The 22,917-nt window shown below is 36.7% G+C and overlaps 2 long non-coding RNA genes across 3 annotated transcripts in view; one reads left to right on the top strand and one right to left on the bottom strand.

Moving 5' to 3' along the window:
- Positions 1-2,722: 2,722 nt before the first annotated feature.
- LOC143662655 (uncharacterized) overlaps positions 2,723-22,917 on the bottom strand; it is a 136,502-nt gene continuing 116,307 nt past the window's right edge. The window contains exon 4 of the long non-coding RNA XR_013165519.1: positions 2,723-3,116. This is a non-coding gene — a long non-coding RNA (uncharacterized LOC143662655). The remainder of the gene's footprint in view (positions 3,117-22,917) is intronic.
- The window catches only part of LOC143662656 (uncharacterized), a 33,113-nt gene continuing 21,205 nt past the window's right edge, over positions 11,010-22,917 (top strand). Inside the window, exon 1 of one of the 2 annotated variants that reach the window (XR_013165521.1) lies at positions 11,010-11,143. This is a non-coding gene — a long non-coding RNA (uncharacterized LOC143662656). Of the gene's footprint in view, positions 11,144-11,430; positions 11,494-22,917 lie in introns of those variants that run through there. The other variant, XR_013165520.1, reaches the window with a different exon arrangement.

Here is a 22,917-nt window from a genome sequence, read left to right as displayed (position 1 = left end):
GAATTCTTGACTGAAAGTCTTTCTCTTTCAGGATATTAAATGTATCATACCACTGCCTTCTCACCTCCATAGTGCTAGTTGAGTAGTCTGAGCTCAGTCTTATGTGGTTTTCCTTTTATGCAGTGGATTGTTTTTCTCTTGCCAGTTTCAGGATTTTCTGCTTCTCTTAACTATATGATAGACTGATTGGTATGTGTCATCAAAAAATTAATAGGAAAAAAGTATCACAGAGCTATTTCAGCAGTTAACAAAATATTATTCTCTTTACTGGAGTTTGTGATATTTGTGGTATCTGTCTACTTTTAGAACATTGTAATTTATTTGTAATTTAGCTTGCCAGTAAATATTTATTTTGCATGTTATTTTGCATTCATAATTTTGCATCTTTTTTCTTAATGGGGCACTTTAAATTGTAAAATATAGATCTGGCTGATATCATGTCTGAAGCATGAAATGCACAAGATAAGCCTGGCACATATTCTTGTGCTAAAAAGCAAATAAGACCTCCAGCACTGACTGGCTTGCATCAAAAGTCCACTGCAGCCTGCTTGAAGGGGCTTCCACTGGCCAGTGGTGGGACCACTTGAGCATCAAAATGACTTCAACTTTCATTTGGTGACCAATGCACCCACCCAAAAAAAACAACTTCAGCTACTAAAACACAATGTATATTAATAAATAATGAAAGGAAAATGAGAGATACACACAAAACAACACTCTCTGGGCATTTTGGAATTTGCACCAACTCATTACTCAGGAAAATTAATAATGAATGGGAAGTAAGTGTTGATCCTGCCTTTTTCCTGTAAGAAATGTATTTCAGGGTGAATGATGGTCTTAGTGGGTGAGGTAAATTCAATGTAGAAAAACCCAACCTAATTATAGCAGAAAGAATGATAGAATGCGAACAATCACCATCTTAACAAAATAATTAGTCGACTCAATGCCTATCCCTTGATAGTACAGAAACTGGGTGAAAGTTGAAGAACTTTTCAAATTAGAGGGGTTGTGGCATTGTGGTGCCAGGATACCTTTTGTTCATCAAGTCACCAATGGGCTGTTTGAATAAATCTCAGACTTTTTGAAATTTACCACCTCTACTATATTTGGAGTAAATTAATAGATTTTTCTCTTAGTTCTCTGAATCTATGAAAGTTTTCCTATTTTCATATTCTTTAGGTCAGTTGGTGGAGGCAAGGACAAGAATAGAAGTTTATGTATAAGTCAAAATGCGATGCATAAGTCAATTTAATCTTTTTTTTCTTTTCCTTTTTAAAACATGCTGATTTATAACTAGAGATAGTCTTAAATACTCTGTCCTTTACTTCTGAATTGCACATGTATCTCTGTAATCTTCATTTTGTCTTTGCTCATATTTTCAAACAGTTCTCTTTGAATCACATTTTGTTATTCATAGCCCATGAAACAAAATAAATAATCTGCATTATGCTAACTATCTTGACCTTGAAATAAAAAAAATAGATAAAATCTGTAAGGATAACGTCCCAATGTTTTTTCTTCAGCATGGCAATATTTTTTAAGATAAAACAAGTCTTAAATGCTGGTTATTTCTCCTATGTGTATAATTAGTTGAGCTGACTTGCTGCAGTTTGTAGAAGTTCACATTAATACCTGACTCAATCTTAAGAAATCTCATAGACAGTCCCTCTGAGCAGACATCTCAAGAGAATTAGGAATGGAAAATCTCCATTTTCACACTGCAATCCTCACTCAGCATAGTCTAGTCGTGGGCTCATATCAATGATATTCTTCTTTCTCCTAAAGGACAATGACTTTGCCAACTTCTGATTTCAGGCTTTTAGAGAGAATTACTGTCTAGAGCAAATAAAAGTCTGTGAGAGTTATTGGGTAATTCTTGACACAATCCGTGGGTCCTTGCTTAGATAATAACCAAACACAAGGCAAAGAAGTTGTAACCATTTAAGGGGAGTGAGTCTCACTTTAACCAACCTAGTAAAGATTAGAGAAGTTGTGGGTTTACAGAATAATTACATACAAAATACAGGATTTCCATATACCAGCCTACCAGCAACAACTTGCAATGGTGTGGAACATTTGTTACAATTGATAATAACACACTTTTATAATTGTACTATTAATTAAAACCCATGGATTAATTTAGGGTTCACTGTTGGTGTGGTGTATAGTTCCATGGATTACTTTTACATTTTTATTCTGTTACCATATATACACTCAAACATTTCCCTTTTTAATCATATTCATATATATATATATATATATATATTTCAGTGCTGTTAACTAAATTCATAATGTTGTGCTGCTGTCACCACCATCCATTATCAAACCATTTTCATCATTCCAAATATGAACCCCGTACAGTTTAAGTCTTAACTTCCCCTTCCTTATGCCCATCCCATCCTGAGGTAATCTATATTCTTGATTCTGACACATTAACTACTTTTTGAAGAAAACCCAAATTTTATTTGTTTAAATAAAAAGGGGAAACCAAACACACACAAAAACTCATACATACTTTAACATGTACCATATTCCCATACAGTGATTTTAATAAATAATTAAATCATGCTGCCCTGGTTAGTGTACACGCAAGCATCAGGTAAACTCAGTTTCAAGACCCAATTCTACCACTAATTTATTTGACTTAATTAGGCAAACAAGGTTTATCCATGCAAGAGCCATATTCCCATTTTTAAGATTTGGTAGGTACTTCTGCCTATGCTACAGTTTTGTTGGGATGTTTCAATGAGATAACACATGCTCTGTGATATATCCAGGAACCGATAAAAGGTAGCAATCCATTATATTATTATTTTCATGGTAAAGCAGCGTTAGCCAACAGCTACTTCCTGCTAGTTAAGGGAAGAACATTTTGGATGGGCTTTAACCATCACAATTTGCTTGATTTTATGACTGTTTGGAATGTGTATTAACTGCACAATTCCCTGGCTACATCCTGGACCTGTTGAATCTAAATAATCAGGGGATTGAGAAGAGCGTCTAGAATATATGTATTTAATAAGCACCTCAGGGGGTTCTTGTGGTCAGAATAGCTTTGGAAGCAGCAGTAATGGGCAGGCACACCTTGGAGGTTTTGAGGTCTTGGTTCCAGACCACTGCAAAAAAGCAAATAGAGCAACACAGTGAGTCACATGAATTTTTTGGTTTTTCACTACATATAAAAGTTATGTTTACCCTCTACTGCAGTCTATCAAATGAGCAATACATCCTTACATCTAAAAAACCAGTGTGACACAGAGACATGAAGTGGCACTGATAGACTTGCTCCCACAAGGTTGCCACAAACTTTCAACTTGTAAAAAACGCAGTATTTATAAATTGCAATAAAGTGAAGCACAATAAAATGAAGTATGCCTGTATATACAACTGGAAATTGATTGGCTGATGATTATTTTCTTCTTTGTGCTTGGTGAGCAAAGAGTTGCATCATTAATAGAAATCACAGACTCCATTTCACTTTGCTACAACATAAAATAAGAACATGACCATGTTCTATGAGAACCAATTTGCTTCTATTCCCACTTCTGGTCACATATTTTCTTCAAAGCTTTATGTGCTGGTTTTGAAAGGATGTATGTACCCTAGAAAAGCCATGTTTTAATCCTAATCCCATTTTCTAAAAGCAGCCATTTCTTCTAATCCCTATTCATTACTGCATGTTTGAAATTGTAATTAGATCATCTCCCTGGAGATGTGATTTAATCAAGGGTTGTTGTTAAACTGGGTTAGGTAGAGGCATGTCTCCACCGATTTCAGTGGGTCTTGATTAGTTTCTGAAGTCCTAAAAAAGAGGAAGCATTTTGGAGCATGAAAGAGATTCAGAGAGAGCAGAGAATGCTGCAGCACCACAAAGCAGAGAGTCCATCAGCCAGTGCTTTAGAGATGAAGAAGGAAAGTGCCTCCTGGGGAGCTTCATGAAACATGAAGCCAGGAGAGAAAGCTAGCAGATGATGCTGTGCTTGCCATGTGCCCTTCCAGCCAAGGGAGAAACCATGTGCCCTTCCACTTGAGAGAGAAACCCTGAACTTCATTGGCCTTCTTGAACCAAAGTATCTTTCCCTGGATGCTTTAGATTGGACATTTCTATAGATTTGTTTTAACTGGGATATTTTCTCAGCCTTAGAACTGTAAACTAACAACTTATTAAATTCCCCTTTTAAAAGCCATTCCATTTCTGGTATATTGTATTCCAGCAGCTAGCAAACTAGAACACTTTACTTCTCAATTTCAGAAAACATGTTGATAGACTATAGAGGATACAGAAAGAAAAGTGAAGAGAAATTAGGAAGCATAGAGAAAGATGCAGAAATTCAGAAAAGTGACTTTTTAATTTATAGTGTATTTATTTTCCTTTCTTCTTTTGCCCATTTCAAATGCCATGACTTCCTTAACAAAGCTAATTCATTTTAGGGTGTTTTGTCTTTATTGTACATGTTCTTGCAAAAAAAATATTGTTTTATATGCAATGTACTTTTAGTTTATGTCGATAGCATTGACATAAACATTTTAGTCTATATCTGAATTTCTTTACTAAATTACATCTTGGCGGCATGCTTGCATCTATTCTTTGCTTCTAATTGCAGAATAACACATTTCACATTTATCCGTCCACCTGAAATGCTGACCATTGAGGTTGTCCTAGATTCCTTGCCAGCACAGATAGTGCTGTACATAACTCTGATGCACTTGGTGTGTAATTTGGGGCTATGTACCTGCCTCATGAATGTGGGGTCCTAGAGTAGGAATATATCTACTTAGATCTTGTAAGCCAATGGGGCTACCCCAGCTCACACTTCCAACAGTGCATGGAGCCTTTAATAACTGCAAATTCCCATTGCACTTGGTATCTTCCATCTTTCTAAGTTTTGTCAGTGGTGTGCCAGTTTGAAAGTGTTATGTACCCCAGAAAAGCCAAGTTTTTATCGTGACTCATTCTTGTGGAGGCAGCCATTTCTTTTAATTCTGATTCAAGAGTGTATCAGAAACTTTTGATTAGACTATCTCCACAGAGATGAGACACACCCAATGGTGGGTGCAATCTTTTGATTAGATGGAAATGTGACTCCATCCATTCCAGATGGGTCTTGATTAGATTACTAGAATCCTTTAAAAGAGGAACACTTTGGAGAGAGTTCAGAGCAGAAAGAGTCTGCAGAAATGACAGAAACCTCAGAGGTGACAGAGAGAGCAGATACAGATGCTTGGAGAATGGTTGCTTCAGAGAACAGAGACAAGGATGTTTAGAGATGCTTGGAGCCCAGCGGACATTGCCACGAGATTTTAAGCAAGCCAGAACCTGGAGACAACCAAGGGAAGCCAAGAGATGAAAGCCCGAAGTAAAGTAAGGAACCCCCACAGGAACAGAGGTTGAAAGCAATAGAGTCCAGGAGCAGAGGACCAGCAGATTCTAAGCATGAGACTAAGCTGATTGAGGTGTTCCAGACCCATTGGCTTTCCTTGAATTAAGTTACCTATCCCTGGATGCCTTAGTTTGGACATTTTCATAAATTTAGTACTGCAATCTTGCAACTGATTGAATTCCCCTTTTTAAAAGCTGTTCCAGTTCTGGGATACTGCATTCTGGCAGCTTTCACACCACACAAGTGATATCTTATTGTTCTCTTAATTTGCATTTTTCTGAGTATTACTGATTTTGAGTCTCTGTTCATGTGATGGGTGTTTTTTTGGGGGGGAGGGGGTTCTTTTCTAAAAGTGCATGTTGATATATGTTTTAGTTTGCTAATGCTGCTGGAAATGCAATATCAGAAATGGGCTGGCTTTATAAAAGGAATTTATGAAATTTACAAGTTTACAGTTCTAAGGTCATAACTAAGGTATCCAGAGAAGGATATCTTTTTTTTTTTTTTTAATTTTTTTAACATGGGCAGGCACCGGGAATTGAACCCGGGTCCTCAGGCATGGCAGACAAGCATTCTTACCTGCTGAGCCACCGTGGCCTGCCCCAGAGAAGGATATCTTGATGCAAGAAATGGCTGATGGCGTTCAGGGTTTTTCTGTCAAACAGGAAGGCACATGGGGACATCTGCTAGCTTTCTTTCCTAACTTCTCATTTCAAAAGGCTTCCCCAGGGGCATTTTCTTTCTGTATCTCTGAATATCTCTTGTCTGTGTCAGCTTTGAAGGTTTTCCAAAATGGTTCCTTCTTAAAGGACTCCGTAAGTGATTAAGACCCACCTTGAATGCATGGAGACACGTCTCCACGGAAACTCCGTATCAAAATATCCCACCCACAACTGGGTGAGCCATATCTCCATGGAAACAACTTAATCTAAAAGATTCCACCCAAAATTAGTGAAACAGGGTTAAAGAACATGGATTATCTAGCGTACGCAACAGTTTGAAACTGGCACAATATCTTTCTGCTGAGTAATTATACTGAAATCTAACACTACCTTCATGCTTGTATATAAACTGCAATGGGCATTTTTAAAGGCTATTTTATCAGGTTGTAGTATCTTTTTTATCGACGCTTACATCTGAGATGTTCTTCTATAACCTAGTTTATAAAAGTTCTTTCTCAGAGAGATACAAAGTTGAAAGAAGAGATTGTATGAGCCCAGAAATTGCTTCAGGCATATCCTCTCCCAGAAAAAAATAATGAAAGAGAATATGTAAGCTAGTGTTCCATTAGAAATGATGAAATCCAGGTGAGAATAAAGTATCTTAACCATGTTGGCCACCTTTAGGATGCCCAGCAGCACAAATAACTGGTGCTATCACAAATAGCCTTGATTAAGTATAAAGCCCAAGAGAAACTGTGTGCCCTTTCCATGGTTACCCCACTCACATGAACTTTTGAAAGTTTTTTTGGAGTCTAATGTTAAGTGAAAAATAACTTTCAAAATGGTTGAAAAGTTCTCCACAATATCCTATGGGGATTATAAACAATTAAAAGTTATCTCATCTTCCTGGATGGAAGCAAAAGTATCTTCCAGGTCAGTTTTGAAGTCCACTGGCCAAGAAAGGACATTCATCCACTATTTTGTCAATTTTTCCCCTACAGTCCATCAGGGATACTATATGACTTTTTTCATTCATGTATTGACAATTTTTATAAGCCTAAATATTTTCAAATTTGACTTCTCTTTTCTATTGGCATCACTACTACACCCGGTTGGGATCTTAACACCTCTTGTCTGGAATACCTCATATTTTAGCCTCCACAACCTGTCTCCAGTCCTGCTTCTTTTCAGCACACATTCTATAATTTTTCTAAAAACATCTCGCTTTTGGATGAGGCACAGGTACCCCCAAAGGACCCAGAAGACCTTCTAACCTTACTTTCCTCTGTAGTGTCCTGGAGACACAGTCTCTGTCCTGTCCTGATCCTTTGTTTCTCTTGCTCCCTCTGCCAGATTGGACCTCCCAGCTCTTCCCCTTTCTTCTCTGGATAAATCCTCCTCAGTCCTTTAGACTCAACTCTGGGTGGACACCTATGGGTGCATCTTTACACTCAGACTGAGCTACGTGAACTTCTACAGTCCCCTCAAAGCACTCCAAAAACTTCAGGTACTGGGCTAATATTATGTTTACACTTTCTCTTTATATCTATATTGTGTGTCCTTCACTAAGGGAAATATGACTTATTTTTCTCTATGTAGGCAGTAAAATCATTATTTTAAGGACTGGGAGTAGAATTCCCCTGGGAAGGAATGGTTTTGGATGAGTAAAGCACCTTGATGGTTAAGGGAATTTTCAGAAAAGGAATATCAAATATTCAATTTTACATCTTATACTGCTCTGTCAAATAATAGAATTACCTTCCTTTGAGTTAGATCTTCATTAAAACTTATTACTCACACCAACTTACATTGATAAACTTTGTGAAATTAATTTCTTATAGAATGTTCACAAGGGCACTATTACATAGAAAAGAGGATGTGCAAAATGTAGAGGAAATATCAAGGATTCACTGGAGGCAGGGATTTTTTACCTTGGGGGAAGATAAACTCTTTTAAGAATTTCCAGAAATATACAGAGAATTGTTAGATTTGCTACTGTAAATGATTTGATGTTTAAATCAATTTTAGTTTGAAAGACAAGGGAAAGGACAGGGACATGGAGAACTTGGGCCCACTATGTTTGATAAAATGGGAAAGTGGCATGTTACATGAAATACTATCAAAACACAATGGAGCATAGGGAGGGCATCCATTTTTGTGGAAAGATAGTTTATATCCATGCAGAAAAAGGAATAGAACAAAATATTAATAGTGGTTGGTTCTGGCTGCTATGCTTTATTTACATTTTTGTAGCTTTACGTGGTTGGCACATTTTCTAAAATGATTACATATTGCTTTTTATCATCAGAAAAGTACATCACTTTTTAAAAAAAAATAAACAATTTAAAAATGATACTCTCACTGGTGGTTTGACATCCAGAACATGAATTATATCAAGAACCATGTGTTGGTGCTGGCCTTCACCAATATGTTTTTCATACTTGTAAAAAAGTCTTGAATAACCTGAAAACTACTGAGCAAAGTTTAGAAAATATATAGTACTCCATTTCTCTCAGTAGTCTCTGATGACCTATGCTGAAATCTGATTTTAGGAAAAGGAGAAGAAGAATATTCTCAGTTCCTTTCTAAGCCCCCCTTCTCCAAATCCCTCTCCTTTTCAAAGCCTCTGCAAATGTTTCGTGTCTCTATTCTGGACGCCCCAATTTCACTCCTCTTATGTCCAGTGGCATATTGTTAGTCTCTATCATAGAATTTTGCTCCTGTGTGCCTCTAATGTTAAATTGTTTTATTCAGTGGTTCATTCCCTCGGTGGTTTACATTCTTTCTTGAGATAAGGTAATTTGAGAAAAACAAACTCTTGATAACCCATTTCTCCTCTTTAAATAATCTTTTAACCACCTACTCTTCTACCTCCATATGTTCAGAAATAGTCCAGAATATTGTTCCAGAATATAGTTAAAAATATTAGCATTTCATTTAAGACATTTATGATTTGACTTTAGAAAATATCCCAACCACATAAAACTACAAAAATGTAAATAAAACATAGCAGCCAGAAGCAACCACTCTGGACCAGTATCAGCTTTTGTCATTCTCTGCCCCTCCCTCTAAACACCAGGTATTTTGTTTTACTAAGCCACAGTACACAATTTCCATATGCTATTCCCCGCCAAACATTACCCCATTACCCATTACTGCATCTACCTGAATATCTCCTATTTATTCTTCAAAATACAGGCCATTTAGCACATCCTATGTGAGTAGTTATCTCATCCATAGTTCTCACTGCCATGCTGGCACAGCACTTTCCCATTATCCATTACAGCACGCAGAGCTGTATCAATATTTTCATTCCTTGAGATCTTTGAGAATCTGTGTCTTGTCATCTTGATAGTTACAAGGCCAATATATAGAAGTTTACAAATAAATGGCTGGGGAATGAGATAATATAATATGAAAATTGAGTTAAGGTGCATGATTGTATAGGATGATCCTTTTCGAAACAACCTAATGTAATCATACCGCTCTATTCCCTAACATTTAGGAATATTGTGGTAGGGAAGATTTTCTGGTACAATAGCTCGCCCATTGGACTGGCTGCCTATTATGGTAATCAATTCCGCTGCTTCCTGTTATACTCAGATGCTGAAGTTTCCCTAAGGATTTGGTACATAAGGTCAGAACAATTTTTCTTTAAAAGACAAATAACAAATATTTTAGGTTTCCATGAAATCTTATCTATTCAACACTGCCACCGAAGCTAGGAAGCAGCCATTGATGATAAGTAAGGAAATGGGCACAATTCCGTTCCAATAAAACTTTATTTTCAAAATAGGTGACAGGCCAGATTTGGCCCACAGACCCTAGTTTGCTGACTTCTGGGCTAGATTATGGTGGGTTTTGGATAATGCATCTGCCGAAGGTTGAACGTAGTGCTGAGCTTTAATATTCCAAGTTTTTTTGTGATGAATAGCACACATAGACAGTGAAATCCATTTTCCTAGTCAGCACCTGTTCACTGACAGAACTCCTTAGGAGGCCTAATTTTCTTTGGTAGATGATAAATTATCTACGTAAAATTCCTATGATGGTCACAAATCAAAGATGGTACCCTTAAAGTTTCTATTCTATATTGCCATCTCTGGGGCTAGTCCTGAAATACCTCATTGTCTCTACCAAGAGAAGCCCTGCTTCTGAGAAACCTTTTGAAATCACTTCACCTGGAGGCCATGGGATTCAGTAGATGCTAGATTCCTCTAACAATCCCTTTTGAATTCTTGCTTGGAGAAGTAGGCATACAGGCAGCAGTGGCAGCAGCTTTGCTTTTGCTTGTCTTTTGAAGCTTTTGTGCCAGCCCTCTCCCTCCACCTCCAGTGATCTCACAGTAAGAACTAGGTTGTTGGATTACAGAAAGTTTGCAGAATTTCTGGAAGAACATGTAAGGAAAGATTTTTAAATACTAAATATTCCTGATACACTAATTACTTCAAGGATATAAAATATTTCTAATTTACATGAGAGGTGAGTTTTTCCAGTGATGTACAGATCATGCCTTTTCTGCCGCTTTGCTTAGAGCCTGCCGTCTGTAGATGTTTGTGAAATGATCCAAGCCACTATTCTGAGAATAATAGTGACTGCACTTAGCAACTGGTAAGAAATGACATATCGTTAATGGAGAGTGTAAGTACCAAGTTTGAGATGCAGAAGTAGCAATATTTTTGGTTTCTGCTTCTTCAAATACAATTCAAGGTCAGACAGGGTGAACAGGAACAGTTTTAGAGTCATTTGCTTTCTTGCATTTGTGTGGAGGTAAATCAGTAGGTGTAAAACCCAACATAGAATTTTGCAAATTTTTATTTCTTTGGACTTACTAACTTTTTAATGCCCCTAGTTATTGGGGTCTGATTTTTACCGTCCTCTCCTAGCTCTGAGAAAATGAAATCATTTAAAAAAGTCCTCTCCTTGTGTCTCACCTCTGCTGTCATCTTGCTTCATGACCCTGCTCCCGCCATGGTGACTGAGCACCTCTGAAGCAGCACCTGCCAGGAAACAACTGTTTTTGGAGATCTCAATGTGACATCCTAGAAAACAGCTGAGCTGAAAAAAGACTGTCTTTCTATCTGGTAGGACAAATTCAAGGTAGGCTATAAGAATTTTGCAAGAAACTTTAAGCAAATATCCTTATAATTCATATATCTATGAATTAGGAGCTCTTCTATTTTGTCAACTATATTTCTTTTAGTGTATTGTCATATTTCACAGTTCTTTCTACATATATGTGTTAAATTTATCCCCAAATCTATAAAACCCCTACACTATTCTTTGCTATTGTGAATAATTTATAAAAAGAAAGTGTTGGAGTTATCATTAAAATGGCAGTTATTTTCCAGTAAATTGTGGTTTCATTAAAGAAATAAAAGGAATTTGAAGAGGGCAAACTCTCAATATTGCAGTATAGACTGGTTGCTTTGCAGTGACTTCCCTAGTAGGTAAGATTAACATTAGTTGCTGTCTACTCTAAGAAAGTATAACGATCATTTTAATTTATTATATTAATGGTGCATTTAAATATTATTATTTGAACATCTGATTTTTCTTTAATTAGAGGCTTGGTGGCCTTAAACAATCAAAATGAATGTTCTTGGATCTTTATGAGTAATTTTGAAGTTTTTAAACTTAAAAACCGGAATGGAGAGATTCGGTCAATAATCTTACATGCTTGATAATGTGTAATCAAGGCATAATTTCTCACTTACATTAAAAATTGATTAATCTTGACAATAGTAGTGTCAATAGAATAAGTTTTGCTTTGTTGGTTCTTTGTAAACATCAGCTGCATTTTAGTTTTTGGGTGGATGTGTCATCACTTGCACAATTATATGAGAAAAATTTATGCATTCCGTTTTCTTAATAAATTTCAATACAATTTCTTAACAAGCATTGAAGATAGAGTTTAATAGAGTATTAGGTCACATTTGCAAATGAGGAAACTGAGGCAAGAAAAATTCAAGTGACTGATCAAAGACCACACGTGCAATCTGTGTCTGTCTTCTGATGGAGAGCTCAATAATAAACTTTCTCTCAGTCAAGAATAACATTTAATTTCAGATACAGTTTGTGAATAATGGCTATATGATTTGCAGTAATGTTCATTTTCATCAACAGAGAAATATGTAGAAAACATTATTTTCTTTCACGGAAATTTAAAACTAACTCTTGTTTCTGTGCTTTCGTTGCTTCTTAGCAGACATATTTACTCTGATAAATGTTGTCTGGAGTGTGTGGAAGTCTCCTGGGGGTTCCATGGAGTCCCTCTTGCTTGATTTGTACCATTTCAAGAATAATAGGCAGGTCATTTTATTGCTCTGAAATCAAAGCCATCTAGAAGATCAGCAATTAAGCAAAATTCTCCTGGGAATAAATGAAGATGACTGACTTCCCAGATTTTTTATTGAAATGATGAAGATATTGGGTTATTATTTCAGTCATAAAATTGCTAAAATACAAGAAGAAAGAGTAAGTGCTGCATGTGTCGATGTTAAAGGTTATGAGGAAAGAAAAAACATATTTGTTATCCAATGCTCTGGAAAAAATGAGTTTTTATTTTTCTTTCTCTAAGGTATTTTGCATCTGTATGATAAAGCCCACAATCAAAATCATGTTAGTAGGAAATAGAAAGAGTTAGAATTTAGATCTAATTATGAGAGAAAACTGAAACGTAGGGAATTCCAGAAACTACTAAGTTATCCAAACAAATCAATAATGAACCTGGGAAAATAATTCAGGATTTCTGACTTCTAATTCACTCTTACCCTGAAGTAAAAATTCAGTTCCTGAAATGTTAAGGAAACCTGTTCACTGAATATAAACCAAGCAAAACAAATAAAAGTCAAACTAATTAATTTGCAGGCAGAAACAGGAAATCAGTTTTGCTTAGACAAATCTTTCAGAGATAAGTCACTCACATCAGGGAAATGGCACTTTGGTTTGAGAGTGTGACAGAAGAAGAGGAAATGGTATTGTATTACGTGGAGGACTAGGAAGGTTTTCTACGAGAATGAAGGAAAATGATGACCATTTGGGTTTGATTTTAAAAGTGCTGTCTGATGAAGACACTGGATCCTGTGATTGATTCTGCTGAAGGAAAACCTAGGTTCCGATAGCCTGGAGCCACTGGATATCTAACACTTCTTCTCAGAACTGCTCAGCTAAGGAGTCACAGTCAACCTGTATGTGTTGTATTTCACTTGGCAACCAAGTGCACAGTCATTCACCTAAGTCATTAAGACACATTCATAATGCAGAGCCAGTTTCCACATCTACTTTTAATATTTCCAATTACCCAGAACACTGTTTACTTACTCTTCTAATGCAGCAAAATGAAAATGCCATTGGAGACAAGAAGAGGTGCTAACAGCTACCACTCAAGTTTGTAATGGACCCCTATGCACGTTCTGGCTACCCGAGGTTTAACTGGTTTTGCTTGAGAACTACTTAGCCAATTTGTCAGCTGCTTCTGCTCTTTGATGGAGGGTGTCAGGTACCCTTTTCTTTCTTTTCATGTGCCAGAGCTTCTCAGAATTGAGGCAAGTCTCTGTTCCAGCCAGTTTGCTGCCAGAGATGCATTTGGACCAGTTCTGAGCTTTCCAGCCCTCTGGGCCTATTACTGAAGAAAATGATGTGTATGTGTGTGTGTTGGTTCAAAGTCTCTCAGATGCCCTGGGATATAATTCAAATAAGCACGAATCAAATCTAAGAAACTTTTGAAGTTTGCTCGTTAGTCCACTCAAAAAGAAAAGAAAAAAGGCAATTTCCATATGAAATTGGGTATCATTTTATAGCCACACAATACTGAAAATCTTGTGTCTAGCAAATTTCAAGCTGTCAATCTTTGTGAGTGACTCCCAAAGAAGAGCTTAGTAGTTATGCCCCAGAAATGGGCGGGGTATATGAACTTCACCCTGTTTAATGAAAGCCCATTGTAGAAGGACCTTTCATAACATAATTTAAAAACCTCTTAAAGCCCAGCACCTCCACCGCTAATTGCTGGGAAGTCATTACCATGGAAGGCCCAGACTGCTCTTTGAAAGGTTTTTAAATGATGGTGTGAGGAAATAAAGCCCTGTCATCTGAAAGCTTTTTCAGATATGCTCTTCTTCCTTATGGTAGAAGCTGCGTCTGGACTTTGCACATAATGAGACTGTGAATGGCTGGTGAATGTCTGATACTGCAGGAAGGAACAATGAAGAAGGGCTAAACTGAATGCTGGCTTTCTAGCATTATGTACAGCTTGCATTAAATTAAAAAGGAGGATTTCTAGTTATAGCACCTAAGGCCAGAAATCTGAGGTCAACTTTCTCCTTATCTCCTTTCTGTCTTACTCCAAGCATTTGGGAGAATGAAGAGAAAACAGACAATGACATGATTTCTTGAGGAAGTCATTGCAAAAAGAAAAAGAAAAAGGAAAAGAAAAAAAGCCCTCAATAATAGGGAGGAAAACTTCTTTTGTCTCTATTTTAGGTTAAAGAATCATTTGGACGATATAATCATGTGAATTTTTATAAATAAGTCTCTTTTCACAGTATAAAATTGTTTATTAATTGCACATTGAAATAAAAGCTAAAAGATTTGATAACTGAATGCATTATTACATTATGTCCTCCAAAATTCAAATATATACATATAGCTCTATTGCTTCCATTATTTTGTGATAACTGTCATTCATGAGGACTAACTCCTCCTTTCCATGCATATTATTTCCCAAGATGTGCAAAGCTTTGCTCTTTGACCTGACACTGGCTATCATCTTGTTTTTGGTTTGAACCACTAAGTATGGAAAAATGGAGTGTGATCCATCACAGGACAAGAAAGTGATAATGTATTGAAAATATAGCTTATTCTAAGGAAGATATAGACACTCTTGGGCATGGCTGTTCCAAAGTGGTGTTAGTTATTTAATCTAGTCTCGTTGAAGGCAGCCCCTGTTTGTTAAAAGCCACTTCCTGCTGCGGCAGGCAGGCTCCTGTTTACTAGGGTCACTCCCTGTTGAAAAATCTCCCAGGCCCCAAGGATGGTAAATAGGCAGGATACGAGAAGTCCCTGTGAAGCCCCCTCTCCCCCAACCACTCATCTGCTTCTGTAAACCCAGCTTTGAGCCCTTCCCAATTTAAACCAGCCATTCATTTACCTTGTCTTTAACATGTCATCTTGTCTACAAAAACTGATGTTAACCTTTTGTTTGAGGCTCAGACTTTCAGAGGCTACTCGGCTGAGCCTTATGGCCGTAGACAATAAAACTTACTTCCTGAAACTTTGGAGCCTCAGCCCCAGTTTGTTCTACTTCCGTGTTACTTTCCAGGAGGCTTGAAGCCTTGTCCCCGTTTTGCACAACACTCTTAATGATTCACTATTTCTTTTAAGGTTTTTATTATATGCAGATTCTTAAATATGTTAATTTTTTTTCCTTTTAGAAATTTTAATGTATTAAGGCATTTTCTTATTTCTTATAATCTCATTGTTCCAAAAATATCTTGGTGGTGACATAATGAAAAACTCAAAAACAATAATATCAACAAAATAAAATTATCCAAATTAGTGAAATATAAATATAATAGGAGATAAATATAATGATTAGACTAATACAGCCTCTTCAGTTAATTTTCTTCTTAGTTCCTTCTTTATTTGGGGGGGGGGGGTGTATGCCCAAAAATTGAACCCGGGTCTCCCACATGGAAGGTGAACATTCTACCACTGAACCACTCATACACCTTCAGTTCTTACTTTTTAAAAAAATAGTTTTATTGTCGATAAAGATTGGGATGGTATAATCTAGGAATGCCTAAAGTGTGCCTTGGTAGTGATTAAATGTACAAATTAAAAAATGTTTTAGCATGAGGAAGAACAAAAGAAAGTCAATATTGCAGGATGTTGAAAATAGACACTCATTCAATATTTTAAAGCTTCAACTTCTGTGTGAGACTAAAGCAAAAAATGTTTATTTGGTACAAAATTTATATTTTGACTAGTGCGTTTCTTAATATAACTTATATGTACAGGTTAATTGAACACTGTAAGTACATGGAACTTTGAATAGGGCATGGGATTTTGTAGGTTTGTCCAGTGTGATGATTTGAACAGCTAATAAAGAAGTATTTGCAAAGTCCCCTTGGGGGAATGGCAAGAAAAGGGGAAAATTCAATGTCCCCACTTGGAGAATTCCTGATATTCTCACAAGTAGTGGGGACAACCAAATCAATAGGCTGAGCCCTCAGTCTTGGGGTTTGTTCATATGAAACTTATCCCCTCAATGGATAGGCTAAACCTATTTAAAATTAGGCCTAGGAGTCATCTCCAGAGAACCTTTTTTGTTGCTCAGATGTGGCTTATCTTTCTCTCAGCCAACACAGCAAGCAAACTTACTGCCCTCCCCCTCTCTACGTGTGATGTGACTCCCATGGGTTTAAACTTCCCTGGCGACATGGGACAGAAGCCCTAGAATGAGCTGGGACTCGGCATCAAGGGATTGAGAAAACCTTCTTGACTGAAAGGGGAAGATGGAAATGAGACAAAGTAAAGTGTCAGTGGCTGAGAGATTTCTAACAGAGTTGAGAGGTTATCCTGGTGGTTATTCTTATGCATTATATAGATATCTTCTTTTTAGTTTAAGGTGTGTTAGAGAGGCTAGAGGGAAGTGCCTGAAACTATAGGGCTGTGTTCCAATAGCCATGTTTCTTGAAGATGAATGGTACAGCTTTCACAATGTGACTGTGTGATTGAGAAAACCTTGTGTCTGATGCTCCTTTTATCTATGGTATAGACATTTGAGTAAAAAATATAGATTAAAATATATAAATAATAAGGGGAAAAAATGTTAAAATAAAAAAAATATTTTTACTGAGGTATCTTCACATACCATACAGTCCAGCCAAAGTATATAATCAATGGCTCACAATATCATCACATAGTTTTGTATTCATTACCTAGATCATTCTTAGAACATTTGCATCAGTCACTACAGATAAAGAAATAAAAAGAAAAAAGAAAAATCCCATGCATCTTATACCCCTTTCCCCTTCCTCTCATTGACCACTGGTATTGCAATCTACCCAAAGTCTTTTTACCTCTTATCCTCCCTATTATTTATTTGCTTACTCATTTGTCCGTACCTTGGGTAAAGGGAGTGTCAACCATAAGGTTTTCACAATCACACTGTAAAAAGTTTATAGTTATATAATTATCTTAAAAAATCAAGGCTTCTGGAATACAGTTCAACAGTCTTAGGTATTTCCCTCTAGATATTCAAATACACTCAAAACTAAAAAGGAATATCTATGTAATGCATAAGGATAACCTCCAGAATAACCTCTCAACTCTATTTGAAATCTCTCAGCCACTGAAACTTTATTTTGTCTCATTTCTCTCTTTCCCCTTTTGGTCAAGAAGGCTTTCTCAATCTTGTGATAAAGGGTCCCAGCTCATCTCTGGGAGTCACGTCCCACATTGCAAGAGAGATTTACACCCTGGGGAGTCGTGTCGTATGTAGGAGGGAGGGCAATGAGTTCACCTGTGGAGTAAGCTTTGAGAGAGAGGCCACATCTGAACAACAAAAGAGGTTCCCTGGGGGTGAGTTTTAGGCATAATTATAAGTAGGCTTAGCTTCTTCATTGCAGGAAAAAGTTTCATAGGGATGAGCCCCAATATTGAGGACTGGGCCTATTATATTGGTTGTCTAAACTGCTTGTAAGAATATTGGGAATTCTCTAGGTGGGGAAGTTGAGTATTTTCTCCTTTCTCCCCAGTTTCTCAAGGGGACTTTGCAAATGCTTTTTCATTCTCTGCCCAAATTACTGTGGGTTATATTGGGCATCACCCTAACCTATATAAACCAACAAGCTCTCACTCCTTACTCATGATTCCATGTAATATGGTGCTCAAATAAACTGACCACACAAGTTAAATTAGATAGTGTGCTACCAAAAATGAAAAATTTGTACCAAATAAACATCCCTTTCTTTGGTCTCATATAGAAGTTGAAATTTTAAAATATAGAACATATAATATCCTTTACTCTTTATTTTGATTTACCTTAGTCCTATCCACATCAGCTTCACTTATATATCTAGTTGAAGTCTGATTACTTTCTCAACTTTTAAAAAGTTGCTGTATGGGTTAATGATTTCATAGCTTCAGAGCTCTAACTTTGAATCTTGAGTGTCACACAAATACCCAAAGTTTCAGGGAATGGCCAGGTTATATATACATAAATAGCTCAATATCTCAGAATTCAGAAATAACAGTTCCAACTCCAGAATAGATGTGACTGTTGTAAGAGCTTACAATCTAGGAAACTTTACAATAGGTCTTCATCCAAATCCAATAACCTATGCTCTTGAGATCAATTCTCAGAGTTTGCATATTATAGTTAGTCCATGTGAGTGAGGCATGATAATATTTGACTCACAATTTCATTTCTTCTTGTAGCCACTCAGTAGTCTGTTGTATGTATACACCACAGTTTCCTTTTCCATTCCTCATTCAAGGTACCCTTAGGCCACCTCCATCCATTGTAAAGCATAACCACTGCCAGTCATAAACATCAGAGTGCAAATGTCCATTCGTGTTCTCACTCTCATTTCTTCCAATATACACCTAGCAATGGGGTTGTAGGATCATACGGCAACCCTACACTGAACCTCCTGTGGGGCTACCACACAGCCCTCCAGAGGGGCTGCACCACTCTGCTTCCCTTCCAACAGTGAATAGGTACATCTTCCTGTCCACATTTTCTCTAGCACTTTTATCTCTCTGTTCATTTTTAAAGAGTTATATTCACACATCATACAATCCACTTAAGTTAAAAATCAATTGTTTCCAGTATAATCACATAGCCATGCCTTCAGCACCACCACAATTTATATAAAGACATTTCCTTTTCTTCTGCAAAGAATCCTGTACCCTTCCACCCATATCCTTGCTTATTGACACTTAGTTTTGGCATATTGCCTTTGTTACATTCAATGAAAGCATATTACAATGCTGCTGTTTACTATAGACCTGAGTTTGCATTGATTGTATTTTTTTCCTGTATACCATCCCATTTTCAATACCTTGCAATGCTGACTTGCATTTGCTCTCCCTCATGCAAAAAATATTCTTGTATTTGTACATTTAATCACTTTCGTTGTCCACTCTGGGCACCGCAAAGTTATACCAACACAGTCTTTATCCTCTATCTTTCCTTCTGGCATTCTATATGACCCCAGCCCTCCTCCTCAACTATACTCACACTCAGCTTAGGTCAGTGCACTTATATTATTGTGTGACCATCAGGTAGTATTGTGCTATCCATTTCTGGATCTGTACAATCAGGCTTGTTGAACAGTCTGTACTCCTTCAGCACCAAATGCCCCATTTCTACCCTCTTTCTATCTTTTGATAACCTGTTCTTAACTTTAGGTCTCAAAGTTCATGCATTAATGTTAGTTTGTATTAGTAAGACCATACAATATTTGTCCTTTAGTTTCTGGTCAAGTGCACTTAGCATTATGTCCTCAACATTTATCCATGTTACTACATGCTTCATGACTTTAGTCAGTTTTAAAGCTGCACAATACACATGTCATGTGTATGTACCACAGCTTGTTTAGCCACTCTTCTGTTGATGGACATTTGAGCTGTTTAAATCTCTTGGTAATCGTGAATAATGCTGCTTATATTAGCTAGGGTTCTCTAAAGAAGCAGAATCAGCAGGAAATATCTGTAGATATAAAATTTATACAAGTGTCTCACATAACCATGGGAATGTACAGCCCAAAATCTGTAGGACAGGCTGTGAAGCTGACGACTCTGATGGAGGGTCTGGATGAACTCCACAGGAGAGGCTTGCTGCCCAAAGTTGAAAGAGAGCCTGTCTCTTCTGAATCCTCTTTGAAAGGCTTCCAGTGATTAGATTATGCATCACTCATTGCAGAAGACACTCCCCTTGGCTGATTACAAATGGAATCAGTTGTGGATGCAGCCGATGTGATCACAATTTAATTCTATGAAATGTCTTCTTAGCAACAAACAGGCCAGCACTTGCCCAACTAGACAAATGGGTACCACCACCTGGCCAAGTTGACACATGAACCCGACCATGACACCACTATAAACATCAGTGTGCAAATGTACATTTGTGTTGTTGCCTTTAGTTCCTCCAAACATATGCCTAGTGGTGGGATTGCTGGATCATATGGCAATTCTATACTTAGATTTCTGAGGAACTGCTAAACTGCCTTCCACAGTGATTGTATTCTTCTACATTCCCACCAACAGTGAATAAGTGTGCTTCTTTCTCCACAACCTCTCCAGCATCTGTCATTTTCTGTTTCTTATTTTTATTTTTTGGATAATGACCATTCTAGTCAGTTTGAGATGATATCTCCTTGTGGTTTTGATTTGCATTTCCTTAACAGCTAGTGGAGTTGAACATCTTTTCAAATGCCTTTTAGCCATTTGTATTTTGTCTTCTGCAAAGTGTCTGTTCATGTCTTTTGCCCATTTATTTAAACTGGATTATTTGTCACTTTTTCCTTTCCTGACAAAGTTCTTTGATGCAAAAAGTGTTTAATTTTGAAAAGATCCCATTTATCTATTTCCTTTTTCATTGCTCGTGCTTTGGGTGTAAGTTCTAGGACACCACCTCCTATCACAAGATTTATATGATATTTCTCTACATTTTCTTTTAAAAGTTTTATGGTTTTAGCTATAAAAAACCATATGTTTTTTATAAGAAATCATGGAAGACCTAAGTAAATGGAAGGGCATACCATGTTCATGGATTGGAATGTTCATAGCTATGTTTATGTCTTGATCCATTTTGAGTTAGTTTTTATATAGAGTGTGAAATATGGGTCCTCTTTCATTCTTTTTCATATGGATATCCACTTGTACAAGCACCATTTATTGAAGAGGCTGCCCTGTCCCAGGTAGGTTGGTTTGATTGCCTTATCAAATACCATTTGTTCATAGATGAAAGGTCTATTTCTGAACGTGTCAATTCAATTCCATTGGTCAGAATCTGTATATTTATTCTAGTTCCATGCTGTTTTGACCATTGTAGCTTGGAATATGCTTTAAAGTCAGGTAGTATGAAACCTCCCATTTCATTTTCCTTTCTTAAGATATTTTTAAGTATTCAGGGCACCCTGCCATTCCAAATAAATTTGGCTACTAATTTTTCTCTTTCTTCAAAGTAAGTTGTTGGGATTTTGATTGATATTGCATTGAATCTATTTAGGTAGAATTGACATCTTAACTATATTTAGTCTTCCAATCCATGAACATGGTATGTCCTTCCATTTACTTAGGTCTTCCATGATTTCTTTGAATAATTTTTTGTAGTTTTTTGTGTCCTTAGATAAATTTATCCCTAAATATTTTATTCTTTTGGTTGTTATTGTAAATGGAAAATTTTTTCTTGATTTCCTCCTCAGATGGTTCATTACTACTGTATAGAAACACTGATGATTTAGGGGTGTTGATCTTGCGCCCTGACACTTTGCTGTACTCAGATATTAGCTCTAGTAGCTTTGTTATAAATTTTTCAATGTTCACAACATGTACTATCATGTCATCTGCAAATGTTGAAAGTTTAACTTCATTTTTTTCCTATTTGGATGCATTTTATTTCTTTTTCTTGTCTACTTGCTCTAGCTAGAACCTCTAGCAAAATGTTGAATAATAGTGGTGACAGTGGGTATCCTTCTCTTGTTTTTGATCTTAAAGGGAAAGATTTCCGTCTTTCCTCAATGGGAATGATGTTAGCTGTGGGTTTTTCATATATTCCCTTTATCATGTTAGAAATTTCCCTTCTCCTCTTATACTTTGAAGTGTTTTCATCAAGAAAGGATGTTGAATTTTGTCAAATGCCTTTTCTGCATCAATTGAGATGATTGTGTGGTTTTTCTGCTTTCACTTATTCATATGGTGTATTAGATTAATTTTTTTCTTGTGTTGAACCAGTTTTGCATATCTGGAATAAATCCCACTTGGTCATAGTGTATAATTCTTTTAATGTGCTGCTGGATTTGACTTGTAAGTATTCTGTTGAGGATTTTTCCATTTATATTCATTAAAGCGATTAGTCTGTAATTTTCTTTTCTTGTCTAGTATCTTTGTCTGGCCTTGGCATTAGGGTGATGTTGGCTTCATGGAATGAGCTAGGTAGCTTTTCCTTCTCTTCAGATTTTTTGAAGAGTTTGGGCAAGTTGGTACTAATTATTTTTTTGAATGCTTGGTGGAATTCACATGTGAAGCATCTGGTCCTGGACCTTACTTTTGGGGGAGTTTCTTGATAAATGATTCTTTCTCTTTAGCTGTAATTGCTTTCCAGAGATCATCTATTTCTTTTCCAGTGAATGTTGGTTGTTCATGCCTTTCTAGGAAGTTGTTCATTTCATCTACATTGTCTAGTTTTTTACTATATAGTTGTTCATAGTATCCTTTCATTATCTCCTTTATTTCTGTTGGGTAAGTAGTTAAGTCTTTTCTCCCATTTCTGATTTTATTTGCATCCTCTCTCTCTCTCTCTTTTTCTCAGGTTAGTCAAGGATCTATCAATTTTATTGCTGTTCTTAAAGAACCAACTTCTGTTTTTGTTGATTTTCTTTATTTTTTCATAGTCTCAATTTCATTTTTTTTCTGCTCCACTCTTTGTTATTTCTTTCTTTCTGTTTGCTTTGGGCTTATCTTGCTGTTCTTGCTCTAATTCTTCCAGCTAAACAGTTAATTCCTTCATTTTTGTTCTTTCTTATTTTTAACGTAGGTCTTTGGGGCAATAAATTTCCTTCTCAGCCATTGCCTTTGCTGCATCCCACACATTTTGATAGGTTGTGCTTTCATTTTCATTTACCTGGAGATGTTCACTGATTTCT

The sequence above is a fragment of the Tamandua tetradactyla genome, chromosome 18, assembly GCF_023851605.1.
Source record: "Tamandua tetradactyla isolate mTamTet1 chromosome 18, mTamTet1.pri, whole genome shotgun sequence".
In the NCBI taxonomy this organism is placed as follows: Eukaryota; Metazoa; Chordata; class Mammalia; order Pilosa; family Myrmecophagidae; genus Tamandua; species Tamandua tetradactyla.
Note: the sequence above shows the minus strand (reverse complement) of the source record. Positions and strands in the feature narration are given on the sequence as shown.